Source organism: Loxodonta africana, unplaced genomic scaffold (genome assembly GCF_030014295.1).
Source record: "Loxodonta africana isolate mLoxAfr1 unplaced genomic scaffold, mLoxAfr1.hap2 scaffold_134, whole genome shotgun sequence".
Taxonomy (NCBI): Eukaryota; Metazoa; Chordata; class Mammalia; order Proboscidea; family Elephantidae; genus Loxodonta; species Loxodonta africana.
In genome coordinates this window covers 159,659-170,297 of record NW_026974892.1, presented here as the reverse complement: position 1 = coordinate 170,297, position 10,639 = coordinate 159,659, and the positions used below count along the sequence as shown (strand labels likewise).

Genomic DNA, 10,639 nt, shown 5'->3' with positions numbered 1-10,639 from the left:
TTTGTTTTCTTTATGTTGAAGTGTAATCCATACTGAAGGCTGAAGTCTTTGATCCTTATCAGTAAGTGCTTCAAGTCCTCTTCACTTTCAGTAAGCAAGGTTGTGTCATCTGCATGTCTAGGCTGTTAATGAGTCTTCCTCCAATCCTGGTGCCCCTTCTTCTTCATATGATCCAGCTTCTTGGACTGTATGGATATACGTTTTTTTAAAGACACTGAGTTTTTGGTAATTTACTACGGCAGCCCTAGAAAATGAATACAGAGCCCTTCACCAAGAACAAGTCAAGTTAGCACCAAAAATGCTCCTGTAAGGGTAGCCGCATAGCATGAGACATGGCAGTTTTTAAAAAGTATGAAGTAAAACTTTCAGCTTTGACAAAGAAAGGGCTCCTCTAAGTCCAAGTTCTAAGTCCACTGCTGTTGGGTCAATTCTATCTCATAGCGACCCTAAACGACAGAGTAGAATTGACCCATAGGGCTTCCAAGGAGTGGCTGGTAGATTCGAACTGCTTGAATAAGTATTGTGAAAAAATACAACCCTGACACACAACTTTTCTGAGCTTAGTATTAAAACAAAACAAAACAAAAAGAAGTTGCTATCGAGTGGATTCTGACTCATAGGGACCGTACAGGACAGAGTAGAGCTTCCCCACAGGGTTTCCAAGGAGGGACTGGTAGATTCAAACTGCAGACCTTTTGGTAGCACCCAAATGCATAACCACTGCACCACCAGTGGCTTTCAAATCAGCTATAGGCTGATGATCTCCAAATTCTTAGAACCTGGAAAACTATTCTACCTCAGAGTGGTATCCACAGCTGGAAACTGTTCTCCACACTTGGATGACCTCAGACATCCAAATCTAACATGTCCAGAAAAAATCTTTTGGTCATTTTCTCAAGTTTGTTCCTCCATGGTTTTCCACATGGTAGAGAATGGCTCTGGTGACCATGCTCTCATGGTAGCCTGAATTCCAGAAGTCACCTTTGATTCTCCATTCCCCTCATCCCATACGTCTGATCGACCAGCAATTCTTGGCAGCTCAAGCTCCAAAGTACACCTCAAGCCTGCCCACTGTTCCCACCTGCACTTCCACCATCACTCCTCACCCTGACCACTGCAGAAGCATCCTGACCGGTCCTCTGTATTTGCTGTCTTCAAGTTCTCCTGGGCTACAGTTAATTCCTGGGACACATTCTTTCTCAAGACCGTTGAACAATAGAAGGAGAAGGGCATTTAGTTGTATGCTACCTCCTCCGCTTGAGCTGCACGCCCCTCAGAAATCACTTTTCACTGTCCACTCTATAATGTCTCTATTCCAATTTCCTGTCTTTGGCCGCACTGCTTTGATAGCGTGCATGCATGTTTGCTTCAGGAGTCATGTAGACAGATGCTTGCAGGAATTTTTCTTAGTACAATCATGGTTGTGTGCCATCAAGAGATTCTGACTCATATCAACCCTGTATGACAACTTAGAACTGCTTCACAAGGTTTCCTAGGTTGCAGCTTTTTATGGTGCAGCCCCGGTGGCACGGTGGTTAAGAGCTCGGCTGCTAACCAAAGGGTGGACAGTTCAAATCCACCAGTTGCTTCTTGGCGGAAATACATGGCAGTCTGCTTCTGTAAAGACTTATAGTCTTAGAAACCCTATGGGGCAGTTCTACTCTGCCCTATAGGGTCACTACGAGTCTGAGTTGATTGAACAGCAACTGGTTTGGATTTTGTTTGGTTAGAATCTTTATGGGAGCCCATCTCCAGATCTTTTCAACCCCTGAGCTGGTGAGTTCCAACGGCCCACCTTTCAGTTAGCCAAGCACTTAACCGTTGCACCTCCAATACTTAACTCTGCGCCGGAGAGGGCCCTCTCCTGACGTCTCCCGTCTCCTCACCCCGCACACCTTGGCGTAGTCCTTGCTTCTAGACCCCACCCTCCCCTCTGGAGGCCCAACCCCCCCAAGCCCGCCCCACACCCGGGCCGCTGGGCGGGGCCGGCAGCCATGTTCCTCGCCGTCCAGCCAGTTACTCCCGGAAGCGCTGGGACGGGTGGTGAGGGGCCCGGGCAGGTGGCGCGCCTTAGAGAGGATGCTGTTCCTGCTGCTTTCCGTGCGTGTTTTCTGAAAGGTATGAAACTCCGGCAGGTGGGTGGAGGGACCCGCTCCCAGACTGAACAAGCCCGGCCCCTCAAAGGTGTGGAGGGAAGGCGCCAGGAGGGCGGTTTCCAGTGCCAGCATCCTGTGGGTTCCAGAGGTTGGAGAGTCCGGACGTTGGTTTAGCAGCTCGCATCGCCCCCTCAGGCGTACCCCGTCCCGAGTGATCCCCAGGGGCGGACGCGGCACGGGGGCGGGCAGACGCAGCCACTCTAGGGGTCTGCGAAATTTGCATCCCCATGGATTTGCGGGGGGGGGGGAGTCCAGCCGCAGGATCCAGCTGCGGAGTGCCCTCGGGCCTAGGGGCTTGAAGGGCTTGGGGAGAAAGGCAGTGTCCAGGGCTGCGCCAAGGTCCCTACTCTGCCTGGGGCGGGTTTGCGGGCCAAGCTGGGGGATGGGCGCCTGCCCCCTCCGCCCCCCACCTGCTCCCTGTGCCAGGGGGGAAACCAAGGCCCAGAGTTCGCCCGGGGGCGGTGAGATTCCAGACTGAGGATGGGGCACTCGCCCCCGTTCGTCGTCCCACCCCCACCAGACTCCGTAGGGTGCCAGGGACGGGGAGAGAGGGATCCCCCGCCCAAGGCCCCGCTGCCCCTTACTGTTTTGGGCACTGTGCCTGGGAGGCTGAGGCACCCCGCGCCGTCGCCCGCGCCCAGCTGGTCTACTCTCAGGTCTGGGGCGTCGGCGCGGCCCCGGCCCCACCTGGAAAGGAAGGGGTCCTGGGAATCTGTGGAGCAGCGCGGGGACCCTACTCCTTGTGGAAGCAGCGATTCAGTGTGTGTTAACAGTGTGGATGCCGGGTCCCGCTCCCGCTCTGGGTGGCGGGGGTGGGGGTAGCAGGAAGGGGTCCTGAGCGCCCATGTTGTTTGTTAACTTGAGCATTTGTGCGGCGCTGTGTACCGGTGGCTGTGGACGCGGTCTCTGGTGCTGAGGGGATATGAGGGTTCCTCAAACTGGTGGGATTTGGAGCCTCTACCCTGGTGGCAGTGGGTTTAGTGGGTTACCCTGGTGGCTAGTGGTTAAGTGCTAAGGCTGCTAGCCAAAAGGTTGGCAGTTTGAATCCACCAGGCGCTCCTTGGAAACTCTGTGGGGCAGTTCTACTCTGTCCTATAGGGTCGCTATGAGTCAGAATTGACTCGATGGCCACAGGTGTGGGTTTTTTTTTTTTTTTTAGGTTGGAGGAGATTAGGTGTCTCTCGGGCTGACATTTGAAGGTCTGGAGCTGGCCGTTTATGAGGGTTTATAAGGGTTTTAAGTGCTCCGGCCATGGGCACCAACCCGATCTTCCAGCCCCTGCGGACGGACCGCCTCCCCCGCCCCGGGGGGATTGGCTGCTCTGGGACCCCGAGCCCAGAGGACGGTGAGAAGCTGACAAACGTGAGTGATGCCCTGCAGGCTCCAGTCGGCGGGGCAGCCCTGCTCACATGGTCTCAATAGGGGCAGTCGGCTTCGTGCCTGGGGGGTGGTTTCCGAATGTTTCCTCGTGGCCCCCCCCCTCCTGCGGGGCGACAACTCTCCCCTGGGCGGGGACCTAGTAGAGGTCTGCAGGGCATCAGGGTATGGAGGGGCAGAGCTTGGGCGGGGAGGGCGCAGCCCTGCAGGTTCCTCTACGTGACCACGGCGGGGGGGTGTGGGTCGTGAAGGCTGGGCCTGGTTGAGGACCCACTAGGTCTTGCAGGAGGAGTGGGTTAGGATAATCATAGCATTAATGGGAGTATTGAGAGAGCGCCCTGGGGCGTTGGGTCCCTCGGGAAGAAAAGCTTCTGCTATTCCCACTGGAGCAGTACCCAGGTCGTCCCGGCTTAGGTCCAGGAGGTTCCCATGCTCGGAGGGCCTGGTGGGCAGAACAGAACCGGCGGTGCGCGCGCCCTCTCGCCCCCTTGCGCCGAATCGCTTAAGTTCAGTGTAAGGCGATTCTAAGCCATGGTTCTGGAACTCAATAGTGAAGCAGAGCAAATGATGCAGTGCCTTGATGGGACCGGTGGAGACAACAAGAAGCAAAGCACAGCTGAAACTTCAAAATTCCACTGAGTGTTAGTAGGATTTGGAGGGAGAAAATAGACGGAGACTCGAGAGGCCCAGAGATGCAGAAGGGTTAGAGGATTAGGGTTAGGGGTTAGGGTTTGGTGTTAGGGGTCCAGGTTTGGGGGTTAGAGGTTTGGGAGTTAGGTTTAGGGGTATAGGTTTTAGGTGGTTGGGGGTTGGGGTTAGGGCTGGGGTTACTAGGCTTGGGCACAAGTGGTTTAGGGTTATGGTTAGGGTTGGAGTGAGGCTGAGGTTGATTCCCCAGTCTTGTGTACCGTCTCTTCCTTCACCAGAGTTACCACATATCTGTTGTTTGGTTGGAAACCCTGAGGGTGTGGTGGTTAAGAGCCACCGGTGCTAACCAAAGGTCTGCAGTTCGAATCCACCAGGCACTCCTTGGAAACTCTATGGGGCAGTTCTAATCTGTTCTATAGGGTCTCTATGAGCTGGAATCGAGTCGACGGCAGTGAGTTTCGTTGTTTTGGTTATTGTTTAGTTAGCTTTTCTCTACCCACTCCGTCTCCCTGGTGAACATCAAGGATTGTTTCTGTGCGTAAATATTTTCATGAGTTTTTATGATAGTGGTCTCTCACTGTGTATGTCGTTTTGTGATTGACTTAGTCAGTATGATGCGCTCCAGATTCATCCATGGCGTGAGATGTTTCGGAGATTCATCATTGGTCTTTATTGTCGTGTAGTGTTCCACTGTGTGTATGTACCATAGGTTGTTTATCCATTCCTCTGTGGACGAGCACTGAGGTTGCTTCCATCTTTCTGCTACTGTGAATAATGTTGCAGTGAACACGGGTGTGCATATGTCTATTCCTGTGACTGCTCATGGAAACCCTGGTGGCTAGTGGATAAGTGCTACGGCCGCTAACAAAAAGGGTTAGGGTTTGGGGTTAGGGATGTTAGAGTTAGGGTTGTTAGAGTTAGGGTTTGGGGTTAGAGTTTAGGGTTAGGGTTTTTCGGTTAGGGTTTTTGGGTTGGGGTTAGGTGTTAGGGTTAGGTTTAGGGTTTGAGGTTAGAGTTTGGAGTTATAGGTTAGGTGTTAGGGGTTGCAGTTTGGGGTTTAGTGTTTTGGGGTTTAGTCGTTAGGGTTTGGGTTAGGTTTTAGGGGTTAGGGTTTAGGTTTAGGGTTGGGGTTGGTGTTGGGTTTGTTTGGGATATGTGGTTTGGGTTAGAGGGTGGGTGTTAGGGGATTGGGGGTTAGAGATTGAGGGAGTTAGAGGGTGAGGGGTTAGAGGGTGAGGGGGTTAGAGGTTGAGAAGATTATAGAGTGAGGGAGTGAGAAGGTGAGGGTGTGAGGGGGTGAAGGTTAGGGTTTAGGGTTAGAGGATTTAGGCTTAGGGTTCAGAGGCTTAGGGTTAGCGGGTTAGGGGGTTAGGGTTTCAGGGTTCAGAAGTTGGGGTTGGTGTTGTGGTTAGGGTTAGAGACTTAGGGTTAGAGGGATAGGGTTTGAGGTTTAGGGTTAGAGGATTAGGGGTATGGTTTAGAGGTTTATGGTTAGGGGTTAGGGCTAGGGTTTAGGGGTTCAGGTTTAGGGGTTTGGGATGGGTTTGGGGTTAGGTTTCAGGGTTTAGGGTTAGAGGGTTAGGTTTAGGGCTTAGGGCTTAGAGTTTAGGGTTTTAGGACTTAGGGTTTAGGGCTTAGGGCTTAGAGCCTAGGGTTTAGGGCTTAAGGTTTAGGGTTTAAGGCTTAGAGTGAGGGTTTGGGCTGGGGGCTGGGGTTAGGGTTTAGGGTTAGGGTATTAGGGTTAGAGGGTTCGATGGTTTAGCGTTTAAGTTTAAGGGTTAGGGTTAGAGGTTGGGGTTACGCGTGTTAGTGTTTAGGGTTTTGGCGTTTAGGGTGTTCGGGTTAAATGTGTTAGGGCTAAGGGTGTTAGGGTTTTAAGTGTTATGGTTTAGGGTTAAGTGATAGGGTTAGGCTTAGGCTCATTCTTAGGTTTAGGGCTAGGGATTTGAGGTTTAGGGTTTGGAGTTGGGTTTGGGGGTTGGGGTTAGGTTTAGGGCTATGGTTAGAGGGTTAGAGTTAGAGGGTTAGGGTTTTGGGTTAGGGTTTCAGGTTAGCGTTAGAGGGTTAGGGTTCGAGGGTTAGGGTTAGGGTCGTTAGGGTTAGGGTGGTTAGGGGTTAGGGTTAGGTGTTAGGGTTTAGGGTTTATGGTTAGGTTTAGGGTTTGGGCTTTGGGGTTTGAGGTTTGGGTTTAGGGTTTGGGGCTTAGAGTATAGGGTTTAGAGTGTAGGGTTTTGGTGTGTAGTGTTTTGGGGTGTAGGTGTTTAGGTTGTAGGTTTTAGGGTATAGGGGTTAGGGTTTGGGTTAGATTTAGAGTTTAGGGCCTTGGGGGTTAGGACCTAAGGGCTTAGGGTCTTAGGGGCTTTGGGGCTTAGGGCTTAGGGGCTAGAGTTAGAGGGCCAGGGTTATGGTTTGATTCCTGGCTGGTAATTTTTTTCCTTCAATATTTTGTATAAGTCATCCCATTGCCTTCTTGCCTCCATGATTTCTGCTGAGTAGTCCAAGTTTATTATTATTTACTCTCCTTTGTTGGTGACTTCCTTTATCCCTAGCCTCTCTTAAAATTCTCTTTATATTTGATTTTGGCAAGTTTGATTATTATATGTCTCGGTCACTTTCTTTTGAGATATACCTTATATGGATTTTGATGAGCATCTTTCATGATATCAGGGAAGTTTTCTGCCAACAAATCTTCAACAGTTCCCTCTGTATTTTCTGTTAGCCCTCCCTGTTCTGGTACTGCAATCACTCATAGTTATTTCTCTTGATAAAGTCCCACATGATTCTTTGGATTTCTTCATTTAAAATTCTTTTATCTGCTTTCTCTTCAAATATATTAGTCCCAAGAGTTTTATCTTCAGTCTCAGTAATTCTGCCTTCCAGTTCTTCAATTGTGCTCTTCTTACTTTCTATTGAGTTTTCTAATTCTGTAATTTTATTGTTAATCTTCTGAATTTCTGATTGCAGTCTCTCTATGGTTTTTTGCAGCTTATTAAATTTTTAATTATGTTCTTGAGTAACCCTTTTAATTTCTTCGGCTGCTTTATCTTTGTGTTCCTTGGCTTGTTCTGCATTTTGCCTCATTTCCTTCGTGATGTCTTTAAGAGTTCTGTATATTAATCTTTTGTATTCTGCATCTGGTAATTCCAGGATTGCACCTTCATCCAGAAGATTGCTTGAGTCTTTGTTCTGAGAGCTTGTTGAAGCAATCATGGGTCAGCTTCTTTTTTTTTTTTATTTTAATAATTTTTATTGTGTTTTAAGTGAAAGTTTACAGATCAAGCCAGTCTCTCACATAAAAACTTATACACAATTTGTTACATATTCCCAATTACTTTCCCCCTAATGGGACAGCCCACTCCCTCCTTCCACTCTTTCTTTTCGTGACCATTTTGCCAGTTTCTAAGCCCCTCTACCCACCCATCTCCCTTCCAGGCAGGAGATGCCAACATTGTCTCAAGTGTCCACCCAAACCAAGTAGCTCACGCCTCACCAGCATCCCTCTCCAACCCATTGTCTAGTCCAATCCATGTCTGATGAACTGGCTTTGGGGATGGTTCCCGTAGTGGGTAAATGGAAGGTGTGGGGGCCATGATCACTGGGGTCCTTCCAGTCTCAGTCAGACCATTAAGTCTGGTCTTTTCATGAGAATTTGGGGTCTGCATCCCACTGTTCTCCTGCTCCCTCAAGGGATCTCTGTTATATTCCCTGTCAGGGCAGTCATTGGTTGTGGCCCGGCACTATCTAGTTCTTCTGGTCTCAGGATGATGTAGTCTCTAGTTCAGGTAGTCTTTTCTGTCTCTTGGGCTCGTTATTATCTTATGTTCTTGGTGTTCTCCATTCTCCCTTGATCCAGGTGGGTTGAGAATCATTGATGCATCTGAGATGGCTGCTTGCTAGCATTTAAGATCCCAGATGCCACTCTTCAAAGTGGGATGCAGAATGTTTTCTTAATAGATTTTATTTTTCCAGTTGACTTAGATGTCCCCTGAAACCAGGGTCCCCAAACCCCTGTCCCTGCTTTGCTGAACTTCAAAGCATTCAGTTTATTCAGGAAACTTCTTTGCTTTGGTTTGGTCCAGTTGTGCTGACCTCCACTGTGTTGAGTGTTGTCCTTCCATTCACCCAAAGTAGTTCTTGTCTATCTCTTTAGTAAATACCCCTCCCCTCTCCTCCCTCCCTCCCCCCTCTCGTAACAACAAAGGAATATGTTCTTCTCAGTTTAAAATATTTCTCAAGATCTTATAATAGTGGTGTTATACACTTTTTGACCTTTTGCAACTAATTTCACTCAGTATAATGCCTTCCAGGTTTCTCCATGTTATGAAGTGTTTCACAGATTCATCACTGTTCTTTATTGATGTGTAATATTCCATTGTGTGAATATACCTTATTTATCCATTCATCCATTGATGGGTACCTTGGTTGGTTCCATCCTTTTGCTGTTGTAAACAGTGCTGCAATAAACATAGATGTGCATATATGTGTTTGTGTAAAGACTCTTATTTCTCTAGGATATATTCCGAGGAGTGGGATTGCTGGGTTGTATGGTATTTCTATTTCTAACTTTTTAAGGAAGCGCCAAATTGACTTCCAAAGTGGTTGTATACCGTTTTACATTCCCACCAGCAGTGTATAAGTGTTCCAGTCTCTCCACGGCCTCTCCAACATTTATTATTTTGTGTGTTTTGGATTAATGCCAGCCTTGTTGGAGTGAGATGGAATCTCATTGTAGTTTTTTGATTTGCATTTCTCTAATGGCTAATGATTGAGAGCATTTCCTCATGTATCTGTTAGCCGCCTGAATGTCTTCTTTAGTGAAGTGCCTATTCATATCCTTTGCCCATTTTTTAATTGGGTTGTTTGTCTTTTTGTGGTTGAGTTTGAGCAGAGTCATGTAGATTTTAGAGATCAGGCACCGGGCAGAGATGTCTTAGCTGAAAACTTTTTCCCAGTCTGTGGGTGGTCTTTTTACTCTTTTGGTGAAGTCTTTAGATGAGCATAGGTGTTTGATTTTTAGGAGCTCCCAGTTATCTGGTTTCTCTTCGTCATTTTTAGTAATGTTTTGTATTCTGTTTATGCCATGTATTAGGTCTCCTAATGTTGTCCCTATTTTTTCTTCCATGATCTTTATCGTTTTAGATTTTATGTTTAGGTCTTTGATTCATTTGGAGTTAGTTTTTGTGCATGGTGTGTGGTATGGGTCCTGGTATGGGTCCTGTTTCATTTTTTGCAGATGGATATACAGTTACAGCAGCACCTTTTGTTAAAAAGACTATCTTCTCCCCAATTAACTGACACTGGGCCTTTGTCAAATATCAGCTGCTCATATGTGGATGGATTTATATCTCGATTCTCAATTCTGTTCCATTGGTCTGTGTGTCTGTTGTTGTACCAGTACCAGGCTGTTTTGACTACTGTGGCAGTATAATTGGTTGTAATATGGGGAAGAGTGAGTCCTCCCACTTTGTTCTTTTTTAGTAATGCTTTACTTCTCCGCGACTTCTTTCCCTTCCATATGAAGTTGGTGATTTGTTTCTCCATCTTTTTAAAAAATGTCATTGGAATTTGGATCGGAAGTACATTGTATCTATAGATGGCTTTTAGTAGAATGGACAATTTTACAATGTTGTCTTCCTATCCATGAGCAAGGTATGTTTTTCCAATTACGTAGGTCCCTTTTGTTTTTTTGCAGTAGTACCTTGTAGTTCTCTCGGTATAGCTCTTTTACATTTTTGGTAAGGTTTATTCCTAAGTATTTTATCTTCTTGGGGGCTGCTGTGAATGGTATTCATTTGGTGATTTCCTCTTCAATGTTCCTTTTGTTGATATAGAGGAATCCAACTGATTTTGTATGTTTATATCGTAATCGGAAACTTTGCTGAACCCTTCTGTTAGTTTTAATAGTTTTCTTGAGGATTCCTCAGGGTTTTCTGTGTATAAGATAATGTCGTTGGAAAATAGAGATAATTTTATTTCTTCCTTACCAATCTGGATGCCCTTTATTTCTTTGTCTAGCCCAGTTGCTCTGGCTAGGACCTCTAGCTCAATGTTGAATAAGAGCAGTGATAAAGGGGATCCTTGTCTGTTTCCCGTTCTCAAGGGAAATGCTTTCGGGCTCTCTCCATTTAGGATGATGCTGGGTATTGGCTTTGTATCAATACCCTTTATTATATTGAGGAATTTTCCTTCTATTCCTATTTTGCTGTGAGTTTTTATCATGAGTGGGTGTTGGACTTTGTTAAATGCCTTTTCTGCATCAATTGATAAAATTATGTGGTTCTTGTCTTTTTTTTATGTGCTGGATTGCATTAATTGTTTTTCTAATATTGAAGCAACTTTGCATACCTGGTATAAATCCTACTTGGTTATGGTGGATTTTTTTTTCATATGTTGTTGAATTCTGTTGGCTAGAATTTTCTTGAGGATTTTTGCATCTATGTTCATGAGGGATATAGGTC

At 47.0% G+C, this 10,639-nt stretch overlaps 1 long non-coding RNA gene across 4 annotated transcripts in view; it reads left to right on the top strand.

Moving 5' to 3' along the window:
- Window positions 1-2,011: 2,011 nt before the first annotated feature.
- The window catches only part of LOC111749293 (uncharacterized), a 114,949-nt gene continuing 106,321 nt past the window's right edge, over window positions 2,012-10,639 (top strand). Inside the window, exons 1-2 of one of the 4 annotated variants that reach the window (XR_010319973.1) lie at window positions 2,018-2,118; window positions 3,316-3,518. This is a non-coding gene — a long non-coding RNA (uncharacterized LOC111749293). Of the gene's footprint in view, window positions 2,119-3,315; window positions 3,519-10,639 lie in introns of all 4 variants that reach the window. The other 3 variants (XR_010319974.1, XR_010319971.1, XR_010319972.1) reach the window with 3 other exon arrangements.